The sequence below is a fragment of the Camelus ferus genome, chromosome 21 (assembly GCF_009834535.1).
Source record: "Camelus ferus isolate YT-003-E chromosome 21, BCGSAC_Cfer_1.0, whole genome shotgun sequence".
Taxonomy (NCBI): domain Eukaryota; kingdom Metazoa; phylum Chordata; class Mammalia; order Artiodactyla; family Camelidae; genus Camelus; species Camelus ferus.
In genome coordinates, this window is record NC_045716.1 from 4625203 (window position 1) to 4642554 (window position 17352).

The following is a 17352-nucleotide window of genomic DNA, read 5'->3' on the forward strand; positions in this document are numbered from 1 at the left end:
TCACAGTCACTTCAATGGCATTGCTTTGTAATCTCAAGTTGGTGCACACGCTCTCTCCAAGGAAGCTGTGAGTTCTTGCAAGACAAAGGCCATCGTGTTGCCTGAAGTATTTTTCTTCTAGGCTCCTATCGTTGTCTGGACACCACGGCCTTCATTCCTGTTGCTGGCTGGCTAATGCAGGGCTGGAAAAGGGAACAGGTGAGCCTTTCTGTGCCCAGCAAGGAAGATGACTAAGGGGCTAGAAGATGTGAACCAAAGCTTCTTGCCTTTTTTACTTGCTGATCCAATAACCAATCTCAAACATTCCTAAAGTTGACAGCACACATATGGACAAAAACAGCTCTTCATTTGAGCCCAGGGAAGGTTGTCAGTTTGATACAACTTTGAAAAAAAAAAAAAAAAAGCATTTTGCTCATAAGTGGCCCAGGAAGCAGTGCTGTTTCGGCCTCCTTGCTCCTCTGTGTCCCTCGACCACGAGAACAGAGCAGTGCAGGCAAACTGGTAGGACCCAGCAGAATCCTGGTAACCACTTTGCAAAAGGGAACAGCAGACTTCTAAGCTTTGTGCATGGGAACTCGACCAGGCTAGCACCTCTCCTCCCCCAGAATGTGACAGGACTGCCTGACCCACATACCCAGCATGATCCCAGTTCTCCCAGCACTCGGAAAATGAGTCCCCTGCTGCCTACTCCCATCACAGGCGTATACTTGTAAGTCTTGGGTAGGGAACAGAAAGACCTATTGAATCCTGGCCACATCCATTTGCAGAAACTGTATGAGACAGGTTTCTAATGTGATTATTTCTCTCTGACTTCGTGTGATTACATGACCTTTTAAAAATCATTCTTTCTTTGTTCATTCATCCATCCATCTACCCATCCATTCAACAAGAGCTTTTGGCATCTACTCCATGCTGCGTAATTTCTAAGCCAGAATCAATAGAACATTTTCCAAGCTTTAAAACTCTCCGCCTTTAAGCAGCACCCATTAAGCGCCGGGCGGGGGGGTGGGGGGTGTATGTGTGTGCACGCGCACGTGCGTGGTGGGATAGGTGTGGTCACTGAAGAAACATCTGTGTTAAAACCTCAGCTCTTATTAACTAGTTCTTCATTCTTTTCGGGTCTCAATTTCAACAGCTCTAACATGGGAATGATTCCTCGTAGAACTGTTGTGAAGTTTAAAGGCAGAAAAGTGTATATAGGACAACACTGGATGCCCGCACGAAAAAAGCATTCAGTAATTGTTAGCTTAAAGACAGTGACCTGAGAATCCAGTTCGCTCCTCAACCCTCTATTCTCCTAACACCTCACCGACCCTAGTCAGTAACTTTCAAGTTCATTTTGCTTCCTAGGACAGTGTTCTTGTTGTTTTAATCCTCTAGTGAGCCGGCCTTGTCTTTATTCTGATGGATGGGCTGTACCCTCTTGAGAATCTGATCTGTATCAAAGTCAGCTGTGAAGCTCCTGGAACTGGCGGGAGGATGGATACATAAAGTCTGGTTAATAAATAAACACACAGACATCAAGGCTACCCGCTGTCGTAGTAACAAGACTTCATGCTTTCCTGGCTCCTGTCATCTTCGGGCCTGAAAGCACTTAATGAATTAGTCTCGCTTGCAGTCCTCCTGGAGAAAAATACTGCTTTGTCTACAACGAGCCATCAGAGTAACCAGCCAGAGGTCAGTCATTCTTGGGAACACTGCCAACCAGACCCCTAGAGCATCTTTGTTTGTTTCTTATCATGAAAGTAATAATTATGTATCAGAACTTTTTTTAATATTTAAGTCAAAAGGTAAGAATTAAAACCCCCTGTAACTCTGTTTGCTTGGTGATAAACCCTGTTAACATTTCAGTAAACTTTCATACACACACCCACACCCACACATCCACTTACTAGGATTACACTACATATGTGCCACTTCATAATTTAACCATAGATCACGCGTACCTTTTCATGTAATGTGTGTTTCTACATCATTTTAAGTGGCTGCTGGTTTTCTAAAGAAGTCTCTGATTAGTAAACATTTCAGCTGATATTATTTTAACTGTGAGAACAATCTTGTGTTTTCTCTTTTTAGGATTTAGGGAGCAGCATGAGTGAGGGCACATGGCACAGAAGAGAGTGGTGGGTTTGCAAATGTAAATGCACTTGGTGTGGCAGGAGCAGAGTGGGATGAGGACACACAGGAGCTACCGTGGGGAACCTTGTGGGACGTACGAGATGGCTGGAACCCTGAGAGGTCTTAAGCAGTTCTAGACTTCAGAAAGAACCCTCTGGTAGCAGGAGGGGATGCGCTGCAGGAGCCCAGACTGCGACCTGGAGACCCCATGCCTCTCATCTGCTCCCGTTTTCACCACGCTGTCAGTCACCCCTTGAAACCCAACGGTTGCATTTGCTGTCATGGTCTGGCCCTTGTCAACCCTGCAGCCTCCTCTCACCTGCCCCTGCCCTGGCTTTTATAAATGCTTCTGCCCTGCCACGCTATTTGCATCCTCTGGGTCTCTGCTGGGTCGTGCTAGGCCTGGCATGCCCATTCTCCTCCACTTCACTTGGTTATTTTTTACAAATCAGTTGAGGTGTCACTTCCTCCCAGTCCTCCCCTGACTCTTGTCCTTCCCCCAGGCTGGGCTAAGCTCCCCCTCCACAGACTTCCACAACACCTCATGCTTATAGAATCACGGCACCTCCATACTCTGTCATCGTATTGTGTCTACTGCCTAGGTCAGTGTCTTACTTGTTGGGCATACAGCGGGCACTCAATAAATGCTACTGAATAAAGCAAAGGAGGTCCCAGAACCAGTAATGTCAACCTTTGGGCAGGACCAAAATATGTGAGGCATCAGGAATGAGCAAGGCCAATCCCACATGCACACGCATCCCTCCATCTCCTTTGCCCTGATCCAGGCGACCCGCAGTCTCCAGCCTGGACCACTGCAACCATTTCCCAGTGGGCTGCCACTCAGCAGACAGATGATGCTCCTCAAACATCAATCTGCACATACCTCTCTCCTACTTAAAACGCTGCAGAAATATTTGGATTATTCTTTGAACACCATGGTTTACAAGGCCCTGTGAATCCCCTGCCTACCTCTCCAGTCTCATTTGCACCACTTTTTCCTCTGGTCCCTAGGCCCCAGCCAACGAGCCCTCTTTCTGTTCTTCAAACAGCAAAAGCCCTTTGTTGAGCCCTCATTCCTCATGGGACTGGCTCCTTCCCACCCCGTGGGCCTCTGCGTCAGTGTTGCTTCATCAATGAGGCCTTGCTTCATAATTAAACCCAGAGTAAGTCTCCTTTCATGGTCTATCATGGTGCATGCTTATTTTTTTCCCCAGAGCATCTTTATTCTTGGTAACTGCTTTTTTATTTTTGTGATCAATTGTTTGATAATAGTTTTTATTCTTTCAGTGGTGGGGGGCGGTGGTATTTTGCCCCCAAGAGGACATCTGGCAATGTCTGGACATATTTTTGGTTGTCACAAGTTGGGGAGGTCATTGCTACTAGCATCTAGTGGGTAGAAACCAGGGATGCTAAACATCATACAGTGCACGGGACAGCCACCCCACAACAAGGACTCATCAGGCCCAACAGCGACAAGATCAAGAAACGCTGCTCTAGACTATGGGTCCCACAAAGGCAAGGACCTTGCCTGCCTCGTTCACCACTGCATCTCCAGTGCTTGGCCCAATGTCTGATACACAGTAAGCCTCAATATGGAAGAATAACTGGTCAGGCCCATCAAGACCCATCTGAACCGATGCCCACCAGAGCACTGGAGCTGGAAAGAGGAGGCTTCCACCGTGCCAGGCATCACCCCGTTGGTTGCTTGACTATGGGGAAGTCTGGGTGGCCTCGTGGAGGGACAGGAGCAGCCCCAGGGGTGGAGGACTCAAGGAACTTCAGAAAGTGACTATTTACCATCTGATAGGAAAGTATGTGAAAACTTAACAATTTGCATGGCCCTACCAGTAGATACTTGCTAAAAGTCAGTCCTGAACAGATGGACAGGTGGACAGAAGGCCAGAAACAGAGTGAAGTAGCTAGTGAGTTGAAAGGAGGGGGACAAGAAGGAACTGTTTCTAGTGTCTGTGTAGTCATGCAATCCCTGTGCCCTTCACACTTAAACTCACCGGAAGCACGAGCAGACATGAAGACGGGGTGCAGAGAAGCGATGATAGGGGCGGGGGGGCATTCACTTTTTTTCCTCTTGTTTTTCTCCTAAACCATTAAAAGCCTGTTTCTGAGAAACTGCAAGCTTCTATCCTCAAATATTGCAGTAAAATACCTTTTTTAGATGCAGAAAGATCCAGAAGATACAGTTACCATTTGTCTGCCAGTAGGGAAGCATTTGGGAAGATGATCTGGATTCAGGGAAGCTCTGACATCCAAACAAGCAATCTCTCCCAAGGCAGAGCACACGTTCCCTGAGCCAGGCTTTGTTCATAGAGACAAAAAGGTGGGGGGAGGGGAGGGAAGCTACAAGAAAAGTTTCTCGCCCAACCTACCTTTCCCCATATGACCTCTCAATGAACAAGGCATCAAGAATCCAGTAACAATACCACCATCCATGAGCCTGTATCACTTGCTGCTCAGAGACCCTCCCACAGCATGCCCCTGAACTTGTCTTTGGTTTCACCACCTCCTCTGTCTGGGGAGAGATTCTGCCCGGGGGCTGGGCTAAACAGCTCTGTTAGCAGAGGCTGGAGGCTGGAGGATGCTGGCTTTTAGCAGCCGTGTACCAAGAGAGTCTCAGCACCTGCAGGACTTGTTCTTATGGATTTCCTGCCACCACCCTGAATTTCACATGCTCACAACACCCTTAGCATTCTCCCCACAACTGTCCCTTGAACAACTCCCATTTCTGATGCAGCACGATCATCATTGTTCAGCTGTCTGGGCTCAAACACTAGAAGCCTTTAGTCCACAATACTCCCATTCCCTTTAGGAACTGTTCTAAACCTTCGCCTTTCTTTTCACGCCTCCACTGGACCCCCATTCTCTTCGCTCTTAGCACAGCACCTCATCTCCATCATGGAGGCCACCGACTCCACCAAGGGTGAACTACTTGATTTTTCCCCCATCCCCAGCCTAACCCAAAATCTTACCCAGGATCACCCCCACCCTCATCCTCTTCCCTCCATATCAGAAGGCTGAAAGACTCTTCTTCTTGGTCAGTCCAGCCTCTACTTGTGGTCTAGATGCCCCCTCCCCACTCTCCTTCCAGTCCAGGCTTCACTAAATATTCTCTCTGGCTGTACCTTCCCCTCCTCTCCTCTTGGCTCTAACCCCTCAGTCTACGGGCCTGATCAAGTTTGTTCCGCTCTTACAAACAACCTGTTGCTTCTCCTCACGTCCCACTGAAGATACTGTTCCAATAATCTCACTTCTCTTTCCCAACAAAATACTAGGAATAAAAGTATACACTTGCTGTCTTCCCATCCTCATATTAATCATCCAGCTATTGCTGCATTTCTCTGCCCATTCATAGCAAAACTTCTCTAATGTTTGTGTATACTTGCTTCTCTATTTTCTCACAATGTATCCACTCTGAACTCACTGAAATCCGGTTTCCAACTCCCACCCTACTCTGAAATTGCTCTGACATAGGTCTTCAGTGACCCCCATTTGCCCACCAAATAATCTACTGTTGACTACTCACTCCTACTTGAAAGTACGCCTACCACTCAATCTTTATCCTTTAACTTTTCTCCTCTTCAACCATTCATCATATTACCTCACCTGGTTTTAACTCACATAGTCCTGACTATTGCTCCTTTGACTGTCTCTTCTAGACCACTTCCCTTATAAACACGAGTCTCTCCCAAGGTTCCCTCCTTGGCCCACCATGCCTGCCTTAGGCACTCATGTGTTTATGGACGAGTCCCAAAGCTATATATCTGGGCTGCACTCTCCTTGAGTTTTAGACTTGCACCACCAAGTGACTCCTCGACAATGCATATTTGGCAATCCCACAGGAATCTCCAATTCAAATGTTCTGAACAGAACTTATCATTTTACCTGCTTTTCTCTGCAAAGTTCTTTCCCTCCTGCATTCCTCTTCCTAATTAGTGGTACCACCATCCACCAGTCCACATGCCCAGTAACTTGCGAGTCATCCCAGTCTCCTCCCTCCATCTCTCCCCTCCCATCTGATCAATCACCAAATCTTATCCATTTTTCTTTTAAACATTTTAAAGTTTGTCCCTTCTCCATCCTTTGACTACGATTGTCTTCATTTGGCTCCTAATTAACTATTTTTTCCCTTTGTTAAAGCACTTACCCTTAATACACACTCAGAACTTTCCATTGTGTCAACGTAGACAATTGAGTCCCACATCTGCATCCACAAAAAGATGTCTACAAACTCTCCATTTCCAAATCAGAGCGCTTCACCTCCCCTCCAAGTATCTCCCCTGTTGTACTTCCTGTCTCTCTGGGCACCACCAATTCCCAGGCTTCCTCCCCTCATCCAAAAGTCTGAAAGTCATTTCAGATTCCTTGTTCTCTCTCTTCCATCCCCCTGAACTCTTGACTAGATAGTTGTAATACACTTACCTCTTTTCCCAACTGTACCCAGCCACCTACCCGTTAAACTGGACAAGGACTTTATTGCCTCTCACTATTCCTAGTGTACCAGTCCAGCTTTTCTAATTAGCCTAGGAGGTCCTTGAGGGCATGGATCATGTCTGGTAGTTTTCTGAATCCTTCAGTGTGCCCAGACAGCACTGGGTACAGAGTGGGTGCCCAACAGAGAAGTGAGTCAGCAATGAAACCCATTTGCCAAGAGAAGGCAGGTGTTGAACCATTAGCATCCTGAGCTGAGGGGTGCTGTTTGCCCAGCTCCTTTGCCATAGTGAGAGGACACGATCAGTATCAGCGAGACCTCAGCAGAGGCTGGAAATGGTTCATGAAAAGGGACTCCACCAAGGACAACATCACGGCTCGTGGAGTCTTCATGGGTTCTCAGTTGATTTCTGAGATCTTGAATCTGTGGGTACCCACCTGTAAAGCTGTACAGTGTCCTTGAGCAGTGCTCAGTGGCTTGGCATCTTGCAAATATGTGCTGTTTGGTGGTGGCTGCCTCACCTTGGAAACAAGCAACAGTTAAAAATCTTTCATGAGTGTATTCTGCTTTCCAGAAGTAGAGTCAAGAGTGTTTTATTTCCATTATCTTGGAAAAAATCCTTATTCCTTTGAGGTCCATGCTATTTGATTATTCTTTACTTTACCCCTTGCCCCATCACTGATGGTCCATCAGTCATGGAGGACTTTAGCAGTTGTCTCCCCGTCATCTAAGGTTTTATTGTGATCCTAGAAAGTTTCAACATGCAGAAGATGACCTCTCTAGCCCCTAGTCTCGAATTTCCATGACTTCCTTAACGTCAGTGGCTTTTAATTTCATTTCACTCATCCACTACCATGGCCATACCTTGGACCTGTATCACTGAAACTGTTCTCTGGTCAACCCTCACTTAGATTACCACCACTGTGTCCTGACTAATCACTCTGCCTCTATTCAAAAATCTGCAGTAGCTCCATATCTCTTACAGGGTGAAGTCAACATCCTTATCCTGGGAGGCAGCATGCCAGCCTCTGTCCAGTATCTCACCTCATCTCCATAACCTAACATTTCCTGTTCTGACATTACTGGATTATGTGCGGTTTCCAGTTCCTCCTGTCATCTCTTGAGTCTCCTGAGCTTCCCTCTGCCTGCAAGGCCCAGAAGACTCCCCTCCTTGTCTGCAAAGACATTCCTTTCTTGTATATTTCCCTTCTTGTCTGTTTCCCATCTTATCTGCAAAGATGCTCATCTTCAGTTCCAGGTCAGACACTACCTGCTCTGGAAAGCATTCCCTGCCTAGCCCGGGCACAGCCAGGGGCTCTTTCTCCTGTGCTCCCATCATGTGATACAGTCATTACAACACCGACCTTATCAGATTAATACCACGAGAGCAGGAACCATTCCTATTCATCCCTGTATCTCAGCCCCGGATGCAGGCCTGGTGCAAAGTTGGCTTCAACAGACTTTATGAAATGAATGAAGGAATGAGTTCCACAGATGCTCTGTTCTCTGCATATGAATGAGGTCAGAGAGATTGGGCTCTTGAATTAATTGAACCTCTTCTCTTTTCACCCTGGCCCAGTGCCCTGCCCATATGATTAAATCTCCTAATAGAATCTGCCCTGTCTAAGCACCACATACAAATCCCTCAGCATTAAGTAGTAGAAAAGCTTCCAAGTGCTTAGAGAAGAAAGAGCTTGGTGCCTCAGAGATGAGACGTGATGCAAGAGGCAGAGGGAGAGGTGACCATCTACTTCTTAGCTACTAGCTGTCTAGGAGTATTGACGACGACTTCATACTAAAGCCAATTATGTGTTCAGCACTGTGCTAGCCACTGACAGTGAGGATAAAAGTTAAAACGGCAGGCTGCTTTTTCAGATTTTTCCCTTATAGGCTATTACAAGATATAGGATATAGTTCCCTGTGCTATACAGTAGGTCCCTGTTTATCAATTTTAAATATACTAGTGTGTATCTGTTAATCCCCCACTTCTAATTTATCCCTCCCCTACCCTTTTCCCCCTTGGTAACCATAAGGTTGTTTTCTATGTCTGTGAGTCTGTTTTTGTTTTGTAAATAAGTTCATTTGTACTATTTTTAAAATTCTACATATAAGTGATATACAATATTTGTCTTTCTCTGTCTGATTTACTTCACTTACTATGATAATCTCTAGGTCCATCCATGTTGCTGCAAATAGCATTATTTCATTTTCCTTTATGGCTGAGTGATATTCCATTGTGTGTATGTATATGTATGTGTGTGTGTATATATATATATATATACACCACATCTTCTTTATCCATTCATCTGTTGGTGAACATTTAGGTTGCTTCCATGTCTCGGCTATTATAAATAGTGTTATGAACACTGAAGTGCATGTATCTTTTCAAAGTAGTGTTTTCATCTTTTCCAGATACATGCCCAGGAGTGACATTGCTGGACCATATGGTAAGTTTATTTTTAGTCTTTTTAAGGAACCTCCATACTGTCCTCCATAGCTGCTGCACCCATTTACATTCCCACCAACTGTGTAGGAGGGTTTCCTTTTCTCCACACCCTCTCCAGCATTTATTATTTGTAGACTTTTATGACGACGGCCATTCTGACTGATGTGAGGTGAAACCTCATTGTGGTTTTGATCTGCATTTCTCTAATAGTTAGCGACGCTGAGCATCTTTTCACGTGCCTGTTGGCCACCTGTATGTCTTCTTTGGAGAAATGTCTATTTAGGTCCTTTGCCTGGACATACTCTTGACTACCTCAAACAGGCTGTCCCCAGTATACAACCAGCGTGATCTCTTTGAAATGGAGAGTCTGACTATGTCGCCCTCCTGCCTAAGTACTTCAGTGACTACTCACTGCTATAGAATCGACATCGAAACCCTTACTGTGGCCGATAAGGCTCTGCACATCCTAACTCCTTTCTACCACTCCTGCTCATTGCATATGTTTCTCCTTCTCATTCTCTGCACCCAAGTCCACTGGCCTTTGGGGTCTCAAAATGCCATGTTCTCTGTAGCCATGGCCTTTCCCGGTTCCCAGATGGTCCTCTCCCAGCTCCTAAAGTCCCCTCACCTCCGTGGCTGCTACTCACTCTTCAGGCTTCAGCTCAGTCATCACTCCCCGGGATGACCTCCCCAGTTCTCCCTGAATGGCCCCAGATCTCCCATTAAACCCTTTTATGGTGTACCATGTACCTCTACTTTCTAGCCTTTGTCACAGTGTCACTTCACATTTCCCTTGTGACAAATTTGTTTCCCTTGAATGACTTCAAGCTCCATGAGGGCTGGAGCTTTGATTGTTTTGTCTTTTTTTTCCCCCCTCGAGATTGTATCCCCAGTGACACTTCAATAAATCCTTGTGGACATCTTGAAAATGCGATCTTCTCTTTTCAGCCCAACACTAACTAGCTTCTGGCCTCATCACTCCTCTGAAATTGCCCTTGTTAAAGTCATCAACAACCTTCAAACTGCCAAAACTGCGCTCCTGTGGAGCTCTGCTGTTCTACCAGCTGGATGGAGGGTTCCCTGCACTAAAATAGAAACCTGGCAGTCTTTCCCCAATTCATAGGGGGAAAAAATGAGCTGACGAATATTCTCAATTTAAAGTTTTTGTCTCAGAAAGTTTTCTCAAAACATGACACCTACTATTCTGTGTCTGTGGTAGATAGAATCTGGCAGAGGAGGTTCCCTGGTTTAGTTCAAATTTGTACATTAGGCCACCTTAATATATAAATATTTCGTGGTGTTCTCCAAAGAGAACCATGATTCCCATAGGTTTTATGACATGAACAAGCCTCAAATAGAGGCTCAGGAGAAATGTGTTCAGTTCTCTGATTTGCTCTCTTGGTGGTGTCTGGTACTGCTGATCATGCTGGTTACTCATTTTAGCAACCAGCACTTACTGAGAAAATATTATGTGTTCACATCGCCCTTTGTCCCTATTTTTACTATGGTGTTCACAACCTTCTCCTGCGATCTTTCATATTCTGCAAGTTCCTGGAGGGAAGAGGGACTGTGGCTTTTCCTTCCTTCTCTCTCTCTCCCCCTAGGGAGCGCAGCATGTGGCCCAGGCACAAGGATCATGTTTATGGAATGCGGGAATTAACGAATGAGGAATAAATAAAGGAATTCATTAGCGAGACAGAACCTGAATCCTCATCCCCAGTCCTCTTCCTCCTATGCTCTGCTGCCTCCCCACTGAAACACTCAGTGACACAGTGTTTTGATACAACAGAAATGTAGATTTTACTTATGTAAAATACCATCCGCTGCTACTTTTATAAGTAAAATGAATCTGATATAAACCAAGACCAGTTTTATAGGTCTTGTCCCTGTGGACTTAAACTTCTAATGTCTAAGCCATCATCAAGCCCAGATGATTTTACCATGAAAACAAAACAAAACAAAAATCATAGTGATTGCCCGTTTAATGGGGATATAAAGTTTTATTCTGTAAGTATCTAAAAACTGCCATGTATCATGTCGGGGGCAGAAGCTGGGTAAATCATGACATTACTGAGACGAGTGCATCTTTAAACACTGCACATAATCTATCGTAGCCCTGTGCCTTCGCCCGAGCTGTTCTCTTGGCCACTTCTGCCCCTTCTCCTGTGCTTGTCTATCAAAATCATACTTACACTTCAAGGCTCAGTTCGAAAATCACCTTCTCCAAAAAGACCTTCGTAATTGACCAGAATGACTGGGGCCAGCCTGATTCACCTTCCCCACCCCCGGCACGTGACAGCATGGCGCCTGTCCCTGACACGGCATGCACGTCCTCAGTCTGCAGAGTCCTGCTGACGATGTGGGTGTTCCTCTCCGACACTGCCCTGCGGGCAACTCCAGCCCAGGGACCAGGCCTCGCTCACCTTTCTGTCTTCCAGTGCCTCGAACAATAGACATTTTCTGAATTGAAGTGTGGTAGGCTGATCATCCACTACTAGTGTGCATGTAAGTATCATTTTTTGTGTGTATCATACGGTGACTTTTTAAAGAGATAGTTGGGTATCCGACATCCCCCCTTCTGGCTAGATCTTGGTAGCCTTAGCTGAGGGCCCAGCTCAGCTTCCCACTCTCACCCCTGTCAGCAACAGCAGCATGCAGAAGGAGCAGACGCCTGTGTGCTCCAGAATTTATTTGGAGAAAAATTCAAGCTGTTTCTTTTTGAAGTGGAATGAGAGCCAGAGGTGAGCCCTAGCCAGTGAGCTGCGTGGGAGAAGAAAGGTTTGCAATAAGAAAGGCTCTCAGCACTCAGGCTGTTTTGCTTTTTGTTTTGGGGTTTTTTTTTCCCCCCAAACAGCAGACAGGCTCCCAGCACAGACCTGGAGCTCAGGGCCACCCTGTTCAGCTTCCTCCTTGGATGCAGACATAGGGCCTCCCAAGCACATCCTCACAGCCCTCTACACCACTGGCATCTGGACCAAAGCAGAGACAACCCCTCCCCCTCCCTCCGTCCCTGGGGAACCTCACACTCGCAGGCCACTCAGCCCAGCCCTAATGGACACACAGAGACAGAAGCAAGAAAGATGGGAACCCAAACCAACAGCGCTGACTGCTTTGTCCCTGAACCATGCCTTATACAAGCCTAACCAGCCTGCAAAGATTCCAGCTCATCCATCAAAGCACAGAATGCTCAGCCACATGCTGTTATAACCCAAACGGAGTCGTGAGCACCTCTGCGAAGCCTCTGTGCCTGCGATGCAGGCTGCTGTGCAGAGAACGGGAAAGTCATTGAAAGGAGAGCAGAAGGGTGTTGCTGCTTGACAGCAAAGAGCCTGGGTTCTCACATGCACCTCATCAAGAGGTAAAATGAGATAATGCAGGCAGAGCACTTAGCAGAGTAACTGGAACAGAGAAAGCTCCTAATGAAGGTTTCCCACCTAATAGTGTTGGTGGGGCCCCTTCTCGTGTGATTGGAAGCAAGTCTTTCTTCCACTGCTCCTGCTATTCAACAGCCTGTCCTAGCTGAAGAAGGGAAGGCAGCTGTACCTGCCCCCATCCCCTTCAAGCACCCAGTGGCTTCCAGGCTGCATGGTGGGGGGAGAGGGGAGCTGAATTGGGCAACTGTACAGATGGGGAGCACCCGAAGGGGCACTGAGGGGCACACTGATTGATGCAGCATCGATAACCTTCCTTCCTCCTCTGGGGCAATACAGCCCTAGACTCCAGAACAATTTTCAAGTCTTTTATTTCAAGCATATCTCCCATCCCGCCCTTTCTAAGATCCAAAAGCAACACCAGAAAAAGACCTTTTCTGCCCTCTATGATGTCCCCCAACAGTGTCCCTCCTGCTCCCTTACCTAATGCTACCCAGTCCCTGATGTTTGATCCTGCACTGCGGAACAGTAGGGCAATAAAAAGAAAGTTTCTATTTCTTCATGTTGTGTTCAAGGCTGGAGGATCATATCTTGTCTATCTGCCTCAGAGAGGTGTCTAAAGACACCCCAGCTTTCCAAGAAAAACTTGCACAGTTAAAGGAATTCTGGACAGCCCAGAGCCTAGAGGTGGTCTCGAGCCTTTCTGCTTTTATCCCAAAGGGAGCATCTCAAACAATCTGAAAGGAACGGGGTGTTGCCCCACACTGTTCAGTGGGAGAAGAGCTTGAGGGAACATGTCAAGGGGCAAGGAGAGAGGATTTTTTTTTAATAGTTAAAGCATTCACATGTTCAAAACTGAAAATGTACAAAAGGGTTTACAGGTCCACTCTCCCTGGAGGCCACAGCTATTATTAGGCTTTGTGTCTATAGTTACGCGTATGCAAGCACATCTCTTGGAACGCGCCTTCTCCCTTCTCTTTTATATCATGAAGAGCAGCATATTATAAACACTCTCTGCACGTCTTCCACTTAGCCTTATATCTTGGAAATTGTTCTATATCGGTTATACAGTAAGCTTCCTAAATTTTTTTAAATGGGTGAACAGGACAGTATTTGACTATCTGAAAGCAACACAAGAGATTTGACAAGTCCCCCTTTGATGAGCACGTAAGCTGTTCTTTCATAGTTAAAGCAATGCCACAATATACGTATATCTTGGTGGCCATACACAAGAGCAATGGCAAATTAGCCTCCTAAAAGTGAAACCACTGGGTCACAGCGCGTGGGCATTTCTAGTTTGGATAGATGTTTCTAAAAATGCCCTCCAAAGGGGTTGTGCCAGTTTACTCTCTGACCAGCAATATACGAAAGTGCTTGTTTTTCTAGAACCTTAACAACAGTTTATCAGTCTTTTTGATGTTTGCTAATTGAAAGGTAAGTAAATATGTCATTGCAGTTTGAACTTCACAGATTGAAGAAATCAATCCTGTGTGTATGAAGTAAATGAGTGAGTCCGTGAGGCAATACAGAGCATCCAGTTTTATCAGGCCAACACTTTCCCTGCAGTCTAATAGGGTCACAAACATCCCTTGGACCTACAAATAACAGCCTTTATTCATAGTGTTCTAGATCTTCAGCTTCCACATGTGTGTCTGTTCTTAATGGGAGGAGACTGGCCCTGTGGAAGGAGCAGAGTATTTGGAATCAGAGAGACCTGGGTTCCAAGCACAGCTCTGCCACTGAGTAGCTTTTTGGTCTTTGCAAATTATTTAACCTCTCCCAAATTCAGTCTTACATGAAATACGGGGATCATAATATTGATTTTGCAAAGCCTTATCTCTGGTACATAGAAGGTACTTAGACAGTAGCAGCTTCCATTAGTGTTAATAATCATCAAGCCATATTCTAAACCTCAGGGAACCTTTCACAATTGACAGGACCTGGAACAGCCCCGCCAGGACCGAATGGCTCTTTTGTTAAGTGGCCATGCAGAGGATTCCCAACTCCTCTTTTAAGCCACCCCAGCCTCCTTGCAAAGTTAGCAGGAGGTATCACTAACATCCCACCCCAGGCCTCTGGGGGAGGGGCGGGCTGTTTCTGTGCCAGGCTCCTCTGCAGCCAGATGATGTCTGTATTCAGACGAGGGCTCTGGTCTAAGCAGAGCTCATTTCCAATTACAGACAGGCAAGGTAGACACAAAACAGAGATCCTTGGGCAAAACATGCAGGACTTGCTCTCATCAGGGCTGGAGGCCATCTTACCTACCCCAAGCACTGTGTTTGATGAGGTCACTAAATACAGATTTCTAGTTCTGGCAGGAATGCCAGTGATGCCCACAACTATCAACGCTTGTAACGCACCCCACAACCCCAAAGAACTTCAGAGGCTTTTCCCATTCACACATGTTCCTGTCTCATTTCATCCTCCAGGGTGGCAGAAATTAGAGCCATGCCACTTTGGATAGTGGGGGAACTGTGAGAAGAGCTCTCTGCTGCTGATTTGCCTGATGCCCAGGCTGAACGGCGGGAAGCCACATTTCAGTTCCTCCCTGGGAGTCAACATGACCCCCTACCTGGTTAGATCTTTCAGGCTCTGGAGCTGGAATCTCCGGGGAGAGGTCTGAGAAATCATAATTGCTTTCAGAAAATGTGCCTCTGCTCTTTCTTCCCCTTGGTCCACCTCTGTCAGTTTGAAGGAAAGGGGCAAGATCTGTATATACTTTCAAGTACTTCCTTAGTACAGAAAGAAAGCTGCCTTCCACCCCGCCACCCAAAGGGTCCGGATCCCAGCGAATCTCAGGCAAAGTCAACATGCAGGATCTGAAGTCCCCATCGTTTGTCTCTCACAGGTGTAAAACGTGAGTCTGGCCCAGACACGGGAGGTTCTGGGCAGGGCACAGGGATCAGACTGTGTAAAAGTCAACCCCTGCCAGTTACACTGCTGCCTCCTCAGAATCGGACCCCCATCCCTGCCGGTGAGAAGCCCCTTCCCCACAACGCGGGCCCTCCAGCCAGGCCATGAGTGTGTTCTGGGGCTGGGGGAGAGTCCGCAGCTGGGCAGACTGGAAATGACAGGAGAAAGTGCCTCAGCTGACTGAGGGGCCCCAGCCTGCGGGCTGGACACCTGCACCTCCCCCCACCCTAATCCCCGCCATGTCAAACTAGTTAGAGCAAACTTCCAGGGCTCCACAGTTCCACCCAGAAAAAACCAATGCCCAGAGACAGAAAAACACGGGTGGTGTAAATAGCCCAAGGGCACTGACAGAGAAGACAGATCTTCACCCCTGCCCTCCCTCGCTGCCTTCGGAGGCGCAGAGCAGCGAGGAAGCCCCCTTGCAAGCTGTCTCCCGGGGCGCCGCGCGGGGCACATAGCGCCCACCCCAGCCAGACTCCAGGTGAACGGGACTCGAGCAGCACAACGTGGGGCTCACCTGACACTGCTTCCCGCTCACTGGGGCCAAACCCTCCTCCGGGCCGCTGAGCGGAGCTTCGATGTGGCCGGCGCCTATGGCCGCGCCCGCCGCGCCCGCCCGGGACGGGGTGCGGGACGCCGGGCCTGGGGCCTCGGGAGGGAGCGAACAGCGGCCCGGGTGAGAGTCCGGTTTCCCTGTCCCTGGAGCAGAGAGGCCGACCCCGCGCCGCCAACGCACCCCCGCCCGCCTTATTTTGTTAAAGTTCAGGAAAACCACCAGGAAACCGAGCCCAAATTGCACGGCTGGCCCGGAGGCGCCCGCGCGCGCCGACCCACCCGGCCGAGCTGACGGGCCGCTCGCACCCGCCCCGAGCGCTCAGCCCCGGCCCCGCTGCCCCTGCACTCACGCGTGCCCGGCCAGCCCGCGCGGCCAGCCGTGTCGCGGGCCCGGGCCGCCGCATGGTTCCCGGGAGCTCGCGCGCGCCCAGGCGCAGCAGCCGCGTCCGTGCGGGGTCCGGCCGGGCGGAAGGCGCCGCGGAGCAGGTCGGCGAGGCGGGGCTGAGACGCGCGGCAGCGGCGTGGCCAGGGGCAGGCCCCGGGGCGGGGACAGCACGACCCGCGGCCTGGCCAAGAGTCCGGAGACGTCCACCCCCCGGCCCGGCCGCGCCCCTCGGAGCGGAGCGAGAGAGGCGAGCGCGGACCTAGAGCCAATCGGGCGCGGTCACGGCCGTAGCCAAGACCGGGGCGAGCAGAGGGCGGCGGCCCGGGGGCGCGCTTACCCGGCTGTAGAGGCGCCCTCGAAAGTACGCGCTGGCCCCGCACATCCCCGCGCGGAGCCGGGCGCCCCGCGAGGTCCTTGGCCCGCCCAGTCCCCGCCTCCTCCCTTCTGCCTCCTTCGGGGAACCTCGGCGGCGTGGAGCGCCTAATCCGTTACCGTGGCTGAGCCATTCCCCTCCGCGGGTGACTCCCGCCTTCGGCTCCTACGGGGTCTGCGCGCGGCGTTCCCGGCGCCCCGGGCTGGGGGGGGGGTGGGCTACGTGAGGCTCCTCCGCCCTCCCCGGCGCTCCGAGGACTGGCCCTGCACGGAGCCGAGAGCCTCATCGCCCTTCCAGGTGCCAGGGCTGGGGGCAGGTACCGAGTGCCCTGATTGGTGCTGGCCTCGGTCCTGGGAAAATCCCCTACAGGAGATGCTGCTTGAACGAGGGCGACGGGAAGTTATAAAACAACGCAGGCTGCCTTCCAAAGAGGCCTCCCTTAGCTCCACTGCCTTTTTGCCTAAAAATGTTAACTCGGGAGTCGGGCGCCCTAGGAACGCCTCGCGCAGGGGACTTCGCGTGCTATATACAGATTGAGCCCAGCACGGAAAATCCTGAGGGAACGAGAGTCTTAGGGACCAAAGCCTGTCGCTGGCCACTCTGCCTCCAGAGCCTCCTGAAGGGCTCGTCTGTTTTTCCTATTTCCGGCCCGCACTGGTCCCTGGAAGTCCAGCGACACCTGATGTCCCCGCCGTTGAAAGGTACCTGGTCCTCGTGGCGGAGCACGGAGGGACTCAGTGTGTTACC

The 17352-nt window shown here is 49.0% G+C and overlaps 1 protein-coding gene across 15 annotated transcripts in view; it reads right to left on the minus strand.

The window, feature by feature from the left end:
* The window catches only part of FAM163A (family with sequence similarity 163 member A), a 60908-nt gene extending 43841 nt beyond the window's left edge, over positions 1-17067 (minus strand). For 5 of the 15 annotated variants that reach the window (XM_032463640.1, XM_032463629.1, XM_032463641.1 and 2 more), the window contains exon 1: positions 16198-16541. The gene's annotated coding sequence lies outside the window, so the exon portion shown is untranslated. Of the gene's footprint in view, positions 1-6999; positions 7084-16197; positions 16542-16569; positions 16636-16724 lie in introns of those variants that run through there. The other 10 variants (XM_032463642.1, XM_032463630.1, XM_032463643.1 and 7 more) reach the window with 7 other exon arrangements.
* Between the last annotated feature and the right edge of the window lie 285 nt (positions 17068-17352).